This window comes from Diadema antillarum, unplaced genomic scaffold (genome assembly GCF_040938485.1).
Source record: "Diadema antillarum isolate AM-2024a unplaced genomic scaffold, OU_Dant_1.0 seq00001353_RagTag, whole genome shotgun sequence".
NCBI lineage: Eukaryota > Metazoa > Echinodermata > Echinoidea > Diadematoida > Diadematidae > Diadema > Diadema antillarum.
Genome location: NW_027272117.1, coordinates 171,003 through 185,152, shown reverse-complemented (window position 1 = coordinate 185,152; position 14,150 = coordinate 171,003). Strand labels below are relative to the sequence as shown.

Sequence of the window (14,150 nt, the reverse complement as noted above, 5' to 3'; positions counted from 1 at the left end):
GTGGGAAATGTTTTTTGTAACACCTATTATGTATCTAGTTAAATTTTTCTACATAAGTTATAGGAGCTACAGAAATCTATAGGCCTACACCTACAGTGGTATTCAGTTTAAAAACACTTTTATAATCAGCAATAACTGAGGGGGGGGGGGGGGACTTCCAAAATAAGAGATGATTTAGTGGGTTAAGCAATGAATCAGGTGCGTTCCGACAATGTATCTACAACTGTAGGTGCATACTGTAAATTAGCTATTGTTCGGTGCCACAATGTATTCCTAAAGCCCCCCAGTTACAGCTTGAATAGACATTAACATAAAAGAACAGCATCTTAACTGAACAGGTTTACAGTTGCACAATGTGTTGAAATGTGAGGAATAATACAACGTACATTGTAGTCGTATGTCTAGGGTTTCCATGGTAAGCTTCTCTTGGCTTGAAACTTGATCCTAACCTCAAGAGACCAACTCTAAAGTAAACCATATTGTGTGAAATGTTCATTGCTATGAGATCTTAACCCTTTCCAAATGAGATAATTGGAATCCCTGTACACTTTTAACAGGATTTGCTAGGTCCCTGGCGACAATGAGCTACTTTTCTATCTTCTATGTGTCTTTCTCATGTACAGTACAAGAAAGACACTGTCCTGAATTTGACACAACTGTCCGTTTTCTAACTGAGCTATACAGTATATTTTATTGTAATGAAACACAGTTGTTTTATGAGATGTTATAAGTTAATGGGAGTTAATAAAATTATGTGTACCTGCCAACAGGTTGTAATTTTTGTCTTCATTATTGTTACTTTGCATGTAGGCGCCGAAAATTAAAAGACAATAAACTTGTCAGTAATTTTGACATCATATAGAATTGTGGTGTCTCGGCATGCATTATTTGTAATTGATAATGAAATTCAGAAACCATATCCTTACAAGGAGGAAGGTTAGTCTGTGGAAATATGTTGTAGCTGTTTTGCAGTAGTGCATGGTTGACGTGCCAGTACACTGTTCGGCATTATATGCAAAACAGCATTCGCAGCATTTGTTGTGCAGACTTATTGTGCAATCCTTTAGTCAACTAGAAATATAACTGTACATATTCAGAATGCTAGTACGGTGTGCATTTCAGCAGTGATAGTAGTGTGTAGTAAATTGCCTCCAAATGAATCATTTTGATAGGAAAAAGTTCGAATGCATTCTATTGGCAGACTGGGCTGTGCATCCTATTCCTAGTGGCAAGACTTCACACATATGTACAGGTACATGTAGTTGGCTGCCTATGGGGCAAGCTTTCAGCAACAAATGCTCCTGGTACTGATTGAAGCCTTGTCTGTCACACAGTGTATCGACTTCAGCTCTCTTTCATATTGCTCCACGTAAAAAACCTTTTGCAGTAAATACCACTTCACATTTTTTTTCTTTCACAAAAAGAGAGCCACAACATCCGCATAAAACACATTTTATATCATGGGACATTTTAATGCTACAGGTTTATGTAGAAATTTATTTTGGATTCAGACAAAATTTGCACTAAATAATTGATATGTGGCAGAATCGTATTTCAGACACAAACCAGCACTTTTTATTGGCAGTGCCCCAAACTGCACTGTCTATGACGTGTTACAAATTCATTATAAATGCTCCATGACAACCGCTGTCATGCTACAAGTAGGAGATGCATGGTACTCAGACCAAGATGCTTCAGTTGAAAATAACTCTCTGTACATTTAAGCTGCTATAGATTGATAATGCACATCTGTACAGAAAGACTGTAAAACTATAAGGGCAGCATACTGTGGGTTCTTCTTATATACTGTATGCATGGTACATCTTGCAGTGTGTTTTATCCTTTATTTTTGTATGCAACATGGACAGACAAAAACAGTTGCATTTTGGTCTGTCCATGTTGCGTATGTTACACACAAAGGCCCGAATTCATGAAGGTGGTACAAATGAAACCATGGTTTAAACCATGGACAAAAACCATGGAGCGCCAAATGTCGCATGGAATATTTCGTTACGAAATCAGTCATTTCGTCCATGAAATGATCATTTTGTAACTAAATGACCATTTCGTCCCCGAAATGATAATTTCGTTAACGAAACCATCATTTTGTTGACGAAATGACCAATTTCGTAATGAAATATTTCGTGCGACACTTGGCGCCCCGTGGTTTTTGTCCATCGTGGTTTAAACCATGGTTTCATTTGTACCACCTTCGTGAATTCGGGCCTAAGTGTAGAAATGCTATAAAACACAATGTTCAATAAAATTTTAGAGCTGTTATCTTTTCAAATCAATATTAGGCCATTCAGATAAAAAACAAAGTGTCAATGAGCATTCATTATATGACCATCATAAGGATAACATAGATATGTCTGTCCATTGAAGCATACATTTTGTACATTACCCCCAAATTTTTCCTTTTGGGGGGGGGGGGGAGGGGGCAAAAATTCTGATAGATTGCTTCTTTGAAGCAATTTGGGGGCAAAGTTGTATCTCATTAAAGTGTTCCAAAAAATGGTATTAATGGCATTAATGTATTGTATTGGAGAGTGATGCACATTTGAAACAGAAAATAAAGTGACTGAAATGTACCTTTTTACTGTGGAAATGCCTAAAAAGATAATTGTGTTCCAGTCCATGTCTGGAAAATAGAGAAATCTGGAAAAGTGACGACAGGACAACCAAGGTCAGACTGTACAGAGATTAAACCACCTGTTTCTTGCCACACCATTGATTGGGCCAAGCATAACAGTTTATTAGGAAGGGATGTTACTGACAGAGATACTGTTATACATTATAGAACCAGTTTTGAAAACATTGAACTATCTTTGATAAATGTTTTTTGTTCATAAACTACATAACATACAAAGGCTAGGCTGTCACATGGGATAAACAGGAGACACAAGGCACAAAAAAAAAAAAAAATATGAATAAGTATTAAAGACAGCCAATCCCTTTTATATGCAAATTTTTGAAAAATTGGTGAGAACACTTAGGTATTGAAGAAAACATTATTTGGAAACCTCCTGTAAATTTTCAACTCAAGAGGGTCTTTATTTGTTTAGTAAATTGACTGTTAAGATTTGAATATTTTTTTTCGTACTACGAATAAAATTACAAATCTAAACTACTAGTCTAGTTTTACAGACCTGTGTAGGGCTTTTTACACTTGTAAATTTTTGCTTAGTCCCGAACCAACGGTGGGACTAAGGGGGGGCCTTAGCCCCACCGTTGGTACGGGACTATCCTTAGCCCACTTTCTGTTTACACTCGTTTTTGCCAAAGTGGGCTAGCCCCACCAATAATCCCGTACTATCTGGCCCTGCAAAATAGCAGGGTTAGCACCGCAATTGCGGTGCCAAGCAAGCGAGTGTAAACAGAACGAAAAAATAATCCGGGGCTAAGCGACGGAGACGAAGTCCGACCCCCACTGACCAATCAGATACGAGGTAATCAAGTGCTGCCAGTGCATGCGTGTACGTGTACAGTGCACAGCGTAATCATGAATATTCATGTGGTTTGGAAAGTACCAGACTAAGAAATACGAGTGTAAAAAGGTCAATTTTCTCCTTAGTCCCGGCCGTACAAGAGCTTAGTACGGGACTAATTGGCGAGTGTAAAAAGCTGAAAAAATTGGTACGGTTAACGATAGTCCTGGGTCAGAGAAAGTATGGGGTTAAGAAACACAAGTGTAAAAAGGGCTTGTGATGCACTTTGTTGCACGTGTAGTTCATGTATAAGTGGTGTGCAGTTCATGTAAGTGGTGTGTTGTTACTTGCTATCGACAACAAAGTAAGAGAAGCTAGTGAATTCTTCATTTCTAGCTGACAGCTTTAACATGCATATCTTTTGTTCGAAGTATAAGTATGATTATTACAACCACAGGAGGATTAATGTATACGCAGCTGTGCCTAGTACACAGAATACGTTACGGTGAGCGTTTGGTGCATTATTTGAATTTTAACGGCTAACAACCTTCTAATATCACATAAATGTTATAGGATTTACAATAGTCTTGTCATTCTGGTAGAATATATCATGTTCTGTACTACCGTAAAGTTCCGTGTATAAGACGCACCCGTATATAAGACGCACCCCTAATTTCGGACCTAAAATTAAAAAAAAAAAAAAAACACACGAAAATGTCCACGCAAATATTGCGTGTGTCATACATATTATTTCAGCTCAATATTTCCCTAGAATGCAGCATGTATTTGCTCTATTTTTCGTTTCCTTTTATATTTTCTTTTAACGGTATTCATCGGGTATCAACAAAATATGGAAGACGCAAAATGCGAGACTTGTCTCGGTACTCACTTGCTATTGTTTCGCCTTTCAATCGTGGTACATGTGTCATGCATATCGTACTCATGAGTATACAGTACGATCTTTGCTGTCATACATAGCAGAGGGTGTCTCGCATATTGACGCATGTCAGACTGGAAGGTTCATCACGAAAAATAAGAAAAACATCAACAAGTGTAGCAGAGGGATCATACGGCAAGACGTATGGTGCGTACGGTAATTACACTCATGCACTGTTACCAGTAACATGTGTGTCTATTGTACCATGCTTGTATGCACAGTGCTGGCCTTTTGCAAAAGGCAGCTCGCTATAATTTCAGCACACGCACACAGAGAGCAATGGACTTGCACACACAGCGCGCAACGGGTTAGCGCGCTTCGATCCGATCGCTGTGTGCACGCGAGTCCATTGCAAAAGCCTCTCTGCAGCTGCTGCCTTTGCCAAAGGCTTGCTACTAGCTAGCTACAGCACAGTGTAGCTATGCTATCCTAGCTGGTCTCGCACTCGTGAAATGAAGAGCAAACGAACGGCATGGATATGCATGCATGCTTCACACATCGTTCATATTTACGGTGACATAGTGTCGATCCTACTCCGTATTTTACAGCTTTTGTCTATGGTCATATTGATACTAGTACATTGATAAGTTTTACAGTATCGGTAATTTAGTAATGATACCTGTACGTCGCGTATTCCAGCTACTAGGTTGGCTGTTGGTAGCTTGGTAGACTGACATCGGTAGCATACAGCAGTGCTGTTACAGCTGTTGTCTATGGCCAGATTGATACATCGTTACTGCACAAGGCCGATGTAAGTGTATCTCGTATTTGCAGCTTTTGTGGGTGTCCAGATTGAAAGATCGCTCTTTTATCCGTAAGTTCTAGTGATTGCTTACCTTCCAAACGTCGATGGGCATACATGGCCCCAAGTTGGCCTTATAAAATTGGGTGTACATGACGGATTTTTTTCCTCGATTCGACTGTACCCGTGTATACGACGCACCCCCGATTTTCAACGTTTTCCGACGAAAAAATAGTGCGTCTTATACACGGAACTTTACGGTATTTGGGAAGGAATGCAAAAGGGAAGGGCTATCTTTAAGTGTGGCAGTATCCTAAAGAGATATTGTGGGGTAATAGCTGAATATACATTTGCAATTAATACAAGAATAATCAGCAATTACAGGTTAATCACAGGAGATCAAAATTACATGCTTGTAAGTATAAGAAAGTAAAAATGTGTTGTAATTCTAAAACACACATTCTACATTCTATAGCAGTAATACAATTTTCTCTCATTCTGCTTTTTTTCTTCCCTCTCCCCTTTACTATTGTACATGCAGCTCACCCTTTCTCATTCACCATTTATAATCTTAATCTGCTTCCTTATACCTTTGCTACAATCATAGAGGCAAATATGTTGTACAATACTACGTTGAAGTTCCATGCTACAATGTACCTGTCCGCACAGGTTCTGTGCACACACACTCTCTACCCCTCTCTTTTCTCTTTTTCTTCTCCCCTTCTTATTCCTAAACTTATCTCCCTCTGCTCACCCCCCCCCCTTATTCTCCAATTTCCTTTGAGTTCATTTATCACCTTTTTTTCTTTCTTTTCCAGACTACATTTCCAGACTACATGTTTGTCTTTTTTTATTTAAACAACAACAACAACCCATAAATACTATTATTAAAAGTAAAAGAAAAATCTAATTGTATTCTCATTAGACCAGACCTCAAATTCTTTTTGTTTTCTTGGTTATGAGTAGTGTAATAATGATGATAATGAAGGCAATAATAAGAAAACAAAACAAAACAAAATAGTGATAATTGTGATTATAATTTTTTTTTGTGACATTGTGATGTCATGTTCATTAGAGTCTCACTGTCTATCTGTGATGTAACATAGCACATTTTGTAATTTTCTTGTTTTTGATAAAAACAGCATGGTGGTCATTGCAGAAAACAGACCTATTGGAAATGGAAAAACACTCTGCCCTGTGAACAATAGATAAGAAATTACGTCAAGGTTCTTAGTGTTGATGTGGACATCCCCTGACATCCAAATCTACTTTTTAGGTTTTATCATTTGGTGTGGATAGCAACCAACCACGTATGCATAATTACATGAGATACGTAGATTCATCCCAAATCTATGCATAATATAGCTTAAATGCATGCTGCTTCAATACCACTGTGCTTTGAATGTATAAATTATAGCATTTTTCATGACAAATGAGCAGTGTTTCTTCTGATATCTATTTATGAAAGGATGTTGCTTTTTTTTTTTGCAATCCCTCCTAATATGTGTTGTCCTTAACAGTGTCTTTTGCTGTCAGAGAAATGAAAAAGAGAAGCAAAAAAACTTTTTGCATTAAAAAAAAAAAGCTGTTTTGGATGGTTCTCTACAAGTTTGTTCTCCTTATAAATTTATTTTCCCCAAGCTTTTTTCTTCTCAAGTGTCATCTGTTTGTCCGTCTCTCCTTTCCCTCTTCGTCCGTCGCTTTTCTGCTGGCGGAAATCCTCTGCCACCGCCCTGTCCCCTCCCTGGTTGATACCTTCCAATAAAATGTAATATTGCCACGGGCAATTAATTTGACTTTCATTAGCTGCAGGTTTGGAATTTTATTATTGAAAGGGATGGAATTTTTTCCATTTCACGGGGGAGTGGATACAAATTTGCGCTTTTGCCGCATAAATAGCGCTGCAGTTGTACAGATCCGTTCACTGCGCTATATCGTTTATTTTTGCCCAGTTTCTCTTTGTGCAATTGTATGCTTTTCGAAATTATCTATCTTCCTCACAGGTTTTCTGAAAATGTAAACACACGGTGTATACATATCATGCCTTTAAAGGTCCAGTTTACCTTTGGGAGCAGTGATTTCAAAAATGTTCAAGATATCACATTTGATTCAAATGCGTAGGTCTGTTGTGTCATAAAACATCCTACCATATAAATTTTTTTGCAATAAAGCCTAAAATATAAGGAGATATCAGTGTTTTTCTCAATAAACCGTAACTGTATACGCTTTTACGAATAGTCTGGAAACATTTTTATTATAACTATTGTTTATATTTTGTGTATTTAACAACACTTGACATCGATTATACGGATTCAAATTTTTACCGTGGTTGTTTCTATCCCTACCTCACATTTTAGAACAATTTAAAGCACTAATGCTGGGTTTTTGTTTCATCTGCAAATGGTGAATTATGCCTTTAAAAAGTCTATTGAAATATATCATATCACATTGTTTTCTCCATGACTGCGTATTGAGAAAAACTAATTCCTTTAGCCTAGTATTTATAAAATATCAATAGATAAATTACTATTGTACAGTGAAAGTGTGATTCATATTTGATTCAGAATATATTATGTGCTGTAGACTTTTAGGAAAAAAAAAAGATGACACCATGGCTTAATGTTGATATTGATATTTACGTAGATATGATATGTTGAGATGTATCATATTGAGATCAATTATGCCAAAATACCACAGGTCTGTTATGGGCAAGTCCAAGATAAGGTCCCCTCAGAAGGCAAAATTTCATCTTTGCTCAATATTGACATGTTTGGTATCATTTTGAAGCTTATGAGTTGAAGTTTTGATTTCCGTGGAGGAAAAAATGATATTATGTAAATTTATGCAAATTTCAAGGGCTTCATTTGCATAAATGTGAAACACAGCGTTACGTATGGGACATTTATAAGAATTCATATTAATTCAAAGGAAAGCAAATGATATTTGATTAATATGTGGACATAAGAAGTTCATCACATAGTTTAACTTGGTATGAAAATTTAAGGATTATGCAAATGATTATGCAAATTAGCTCATGTCCTATCATGAGATGTCCCATACGTAACAAAATGAGGTCATTTTTTTAGGTTTTTTCTGAAATTGCTAAGTTTGTTTTAATGCCCTTTTGGAAAGTTCTAATTTATTGTTTAGAGAAATTAAATACCAGAGAAAAAAGAAAAAAAAGTGAAAGAAATATTTTTTATTAGGCATTGAAATAATGTTACGTATGGGACAAATGCGTTACGTATGGGACATCCTCATACATATTGCATGTGAATGCATGTAGCTAGCTGGGAAGGTCTCTCAGTACACAAATGGTCAATCATCCTGAAGAAAGCATCCCAACATTGTAGCTACTTTTTGAGTTATAGACACTTGAAACAATACATGAACTTGACTGAACAATTTTCAGAAAGGGGGAGGGGAAAATGGCAAAATACACAATGAAAAATCAGCATTAAAGGGATGGTATAGTTTTTTGTAGAAATGGGGATTCAGTTTTCAACATTTAAAGAGATGATTGGAAACCAATTATATGTATTACTTAAGAGCATAAAATCCTAAGACTAGAGGAATTCAAAGTTTATGTGATGGAGATCCAATCTGAAATGGTTGTGAAATATATAGGAAAAAGATTAAAAGTTTTTTTTTTAATTGCAAGTGATACACAAATTGTCCTTATTCAGTTTTCAGTAGTAGCCACAACAAAATTAATGGGTATACATACTGAGTTGTGACTCGAATCAATGACCTGACTGCTAGACAGACATCACATATATCTACTCGATCACTGGGGTTCCACGAAGCAGGTATTGCTTATTTATTAAACTTAATATTTCTTGTGTCAAGTTGTTTTTTATTGAAACTAAATGGCAAACTGCCCTTCATCAATGGAAGTAAACACTTTAAACTATTCAATTTTCAGTAGTAACTATCCTGATAAAAATAGGGCATACATACTCAGGTTGGTCATAAAGAATATAGAATATGATTGAATGTGATTATGATGGTAAATATCTGGGGAATATTGTTCCCTTGTCAATCTGGATCAGTATTTGAGTAATTTCAACTGATTCCACCTCAATAATTATGCAAAAATTTGTTTAAATGGGTATTTTGCAAAATTATTTTGCAAAATACCCATAAACATGGTTCTCCACACACTAAATGAATGGGGGACAAAGGGCATGCATACCCAGGTTGGTCATAAAAATATAAAAATATGATTGAATATGATTATGATGGTGAATATTTGAGGAATATTGTTTCCTTGACAATCTGGATCAGTATTTGAGTAGTTTCAACTGATTTTACTTCAATAATTATGCAAAATACCCATAAACATGGTTCTTCACACACTAAATGAATGGGGGACAAACTGTCCCATACGTAACTGTCCCATACATAACACGTCATGTCTGTCTTTAATTAGAACCTGTAATTAGAGCTTTTTGCCTAATGACATGAAACTTACCTGTGATAATCTTGAGTGTTGTGACTTTCATCACAGTGAGTTACAAGTTGTAGAATGATATACTTTCAGAGAGTTTTGAGGTTGAAAAAAATGTTCAAAAAAACAAAAATTTTCTGGTCCCATACGTAACAGCACATATTTTCTCTTCTAGAATATAATTGTCAAGGTCATTTTTCTCAATGTTTTACATGATTATACTTCTTCTAGATATCAATCACCATGATGAAGTTCAATATGATCAAAGGCCATTAACACTATTTTTCAGGTCATAAAAGTCTCTGAATGTCCCATACGTAACGTGCGTGTTATCTTGGACTTGCCCTTATACAGGCATTGTACAAATTGTGTTTTAATTCTTATCAATATCAAGCATTATAAACATCCAAAGATCCACCTGGTTTCCATGAAAGTATACTTTGATATGATCTCCAGATACAGAATAGCCCTCTCCAGTCATTGGCCATGTAGAACAGGAGGTACAATATAATGCAAGAGGCCGTTGATTCCCAGCAATTTGATTGCCCTCCATGATGACATCAAAAGGCCGAGGAAAGTGCACTAGCATGAGGCAAGCTGCAGGATCTCCCATAGGTCTGCATGATTGAGGTCTTTAATTTGGAAGGAGGATTATAAGCTGTCAAGATGGATTCTATTGATTGATCGCCGGGGAGGCTGGGAATAATTCATGCTGACTTTGTCAACCTGTTTAAAGAGAATTGCTTGATGTAGAAAACACACAGAATGTCTTGGCCAGTCATATAGTGTACACATGTAGTGATACGCTTTAGTGAGTTACGATGACAATAATCTCGTTTGGCTCATAGATTGCATTTAATTCATTTGTGGAAGCATGTGTGTCTTACATGCAATATAGTTCTCAGTTGATTACTAATGTAATTTGCTACACTCCATGTTCACACAGAATAATATTGAATGCTTCAAAGTACTGGTTGTTAAAGGACAAGTTCACCTTCATAAACATAAGGATTGAGAGAATGTAGCAATATTAATAGAACACATCACTGAAAGTTTGAGGAAAATCGGACAATCCGTTCAAAAGTTATGAATTTTTGAAGTTTTTGTGAGGTAACCGCTGGATGAGAAGACTACTGCAGTGTGTGAATAACTTAGATGTCACATGCGTACAACAATATAAGGAAAATATAAAGAGAATTTCACAAAATTTTCATCTTATGATAAAAGATCACATTCCCCCGACTCGTTACCGACAAATGTTATGGGTAATATTATTCCCCCTGCCTTTAGAAAGAGCCAAGTCAAGTGCTCTTTTATTATGTGAAAAAAAGTGAAAATATGTTGAATTTTCTTTATATTTTCTTTATACTGTTGTACGCATATGACTCACAAGCTGTAGTAGTCTCCTCATCCAGCGGTTTCAACACAAAAATTTAAAAAATTCATAACTTTTGCATCGATTATCCAATTTTCCTCAAACTTTCACTGATGTGTTCTACTAACATTGTTGCATTCTCTCAATCCTTATGTATATGAAGGTGAACTTGTCCTTTAAAGAACAATGATATTTCACAAGGGACAAGAAAGGAAGTTACATACATAATGTGAAATTACTGTCTAGCAGGCGTGGGCAGAGCACAATCAATTATATGTGATAATCATGTCTAATTTTCCCTTTTTTATCATGACTAAAATATTTGATATTTCTTTTCCCAATGCCTTGCAGTTTTTAAGAAAGCCTACAAAAGTAAATCATACATGTACTTCGAGATAGATATTGTACTTCGAGATAGATATTGTACTTCATGCTAATTGTGTTACATGATCAAAAAGAGCTCGCACTGTGCACCCACACAGCTTTGTTGATGCCTTGTTATAGAAATTAGATAGCACCACCGCCATTTGAGTTTTTATAGTTACAATGTATCTCATATGATAGCGAGAATTCAAAATATTATTGACATTGTATGTGAACAAGTTGTTGTTACTCTTGAGAGATTTCATCATGATAGTCAATGGGTGCATGATCACTTGTGGTCTCAAGAACAGTGGTTTTGCTGAGAGACTCTTTGCATAATTTGGACCTGTGCAGTTGGGCTACCAGTATACATGTATAAAGCTCCTCAAGGCAATGTACAAATAATTTCTATATCTACCCTGATATTAGCCTTCATCACCTGCCATTCATTGTTAGGGAGTTAGCGGAAAATAACGCTTGGTAGACACCTGATGCTCTTGACGTTTCACCGTGTTTATTTAGTTTATGATGCCAGTGATTACAATTTGGCACTTTTACCAGTGATAACCGTTGTGTTTTGGCAAGAAGAGAAAAGAAGTCTTTGTGCTCTGATGTCTCAAAAATTGAATTTTAGAGTTTAAAAACTAAAATTTTCTCCCACTAATACGTTGAGATTGCCCATTTTAAATGGTCATTGACACATGACTGATTGCTCATCTTATGCAATTGGCTACTAGTTGATATTCAAGTCCTAATAGGTATATAGTGCAAATACTGGTTCTGAAGCAGTGATCGTTTTGTTTTGAATTGGAACCTAAAACTCTTTGAAGAAAAAACAAAAAGCTTGTAATCCAATTTCATCCTCATTTTGCAGTAAAAACATTTTGATGTAAATGTAAAGTGGTTTCTTACTCGTGTATCATTTGCCTGAATGTCAAACAGATACAATGTAGCATGTGCACAAAAACATGTTATACGATTTCATCCTCATTTTGCAGTAAAAACATTTTCATGTAAGTGTAAGACCTGTGGTTTTGTGTCTTGTGTGTGAATATCAAACAAATACGAATACCCTCTGCATAAGAGCTTGCTTTCTTGTATACCGTCATAAGATTTGTAAGAAGATCCTCACTAGGTACAGGTAGGTAAATAGGTCCCTTTATGAGACACTGTCGAACCTCGTAATGGCCTAATATCAAATTGTGCTGTCAAACTGAGCTGACTGAGTTGTATTAATGATGGTGCAATGTGTGAAGACACTCCAGTACATGTTGTGAGAATGTGACTGTCAATTAAACTGGATCTACAAAGTGTACCCATACATGCTGATAAACCATGAATTGCTTTAATGGTTTACAGCTGTATAAATTCCAACAGTACTTCTGTCTATGGGACATGTTGTAAATCTGGCCTTTCATAGATTTTCATGCACAGATTTTCACCAGTTTGAAGAATTTAGTGTTTATTTTGTGACTGTAATTATAGCGTTGTATTCACATGAACACATCAGAGACTGCAGTACCATGTACATGTTTTACGGCCACACTCCCCAGATTTTACTCTTGAGCAATGCCTTTAAAACCACTGACCATGCCAGTCCACGGCATTTGTTTGGTCACTTCCCTTCTTCTCTATTCATAATTACAATGTCTTACTTTTCATTATCTATTATTTATGCAGGTACATAAGCAAGGGACTTAATACGCAGACACAGACCATCGGTGCATTGTGGACTGAAGGCTGTACAGTGGGATACTTATCAACAGAAGGTTACTGGTAGACAAGGCCCATAGACATACCACAGAGCAGGGGAGCTTTGCATTGAAAGTATGTTAACACTACTTTTTCTACAAAGCATTTTATATACTTCTAATATCAGTTTGCTGTTTATGTGTACATTTTGTTTCATAAAAAAAAAGAAATGATGTTTTGACTACAGTGGAGCTTGATAGGCTTGTACTGTATATTTTGCGGGATGGATCTAGTATTTTAAAGACTGTTTTCCATACTGAGAAGCAGAAAGCAGCCACATACATGTACATGTAAATCTTTGAGTATTTCAAATCCCTTTGAAAGAAGAAACCTTGCAAATTTTCTCTCCTGGAGATGATAAACTGCATTGATGAAATATACATTTAGGAGGAACTATTTTGGTGTGTTGTTAGTCTATGATGGTTTACTTTGGACACTTACAAAGGGTTAAACCAATGCAAGATAGAATGTATACATAATGTATGGCGCATACAACACATTCGTGAATAAAAAAGCTACTCTGTAGGGCTGACTTTTTAAGACAACAGCCTTGATATGATGTTACCTTTTTAAATGCAAATTGTAGGTATTCTGCTTATTTCCTCAGCTTTTTAACTTTGATTATCTTATCTCATATTGGTATTAAAACTAATGGCAGTGTTTCAACATTTGTTGATACAGATATTAAAACTAGTGGCAGTGTTTCAACATTTGTTGATACAGATATTAAAACTAGTGGCAGTGTTTCAACATTTGCTGATGTAGATTTTTGCTCTAGCAAAGGAATCTTGGATTAAATCTAACTTTGAATGAGGAACTCTGGTTCATGAAAGTGTTCTAGACTGTGTAGAATATTTCAAGTAAACCCATCGTCTAATAAAGTGAGCCCACAGTGACACTTGAGTGAATAACTCTTTTGGAACTTGAATAGAAGATTATGTTTGTAAAGGAATATTAAAAACATCCTATGGTGTGTTAAAGGTGCTTGAAGCACAAGGTACCCCTAAGAAAGTATGGTTGCTTCCTCATTCTTCTCTTTTTTTTTGTGCTAAAAGTGAGCCATTGCTGAATGTGACTTGATTTATGTTCTTATGGGTAATTTG

At 36.1% G+C, this 14,150-nt stretch overlaps 1 protein-coding gene across 1 annotated transcript in view; it reads left to right on the top strand.

Moving 5' to 3' along the window:
• LOC139708592 (hippocalcin-like protein 1) overlaps positions 1 to 14,150 on the top strand; it is a 150,370-nt gene that overhangs the window by 15,878 nt on the left and 120,342 nt on the right. Inside the window, exon 2 of the mRNA XM_071620531.1 lies at positions 12,976 to 13,122. The gene's annotated coding sequence lies outside the window, so the exon portion shown is untranslated. The remainder of the gene's footprint in view (positions 1 to 12,975; positions 13,123 to 14,150) is intronic.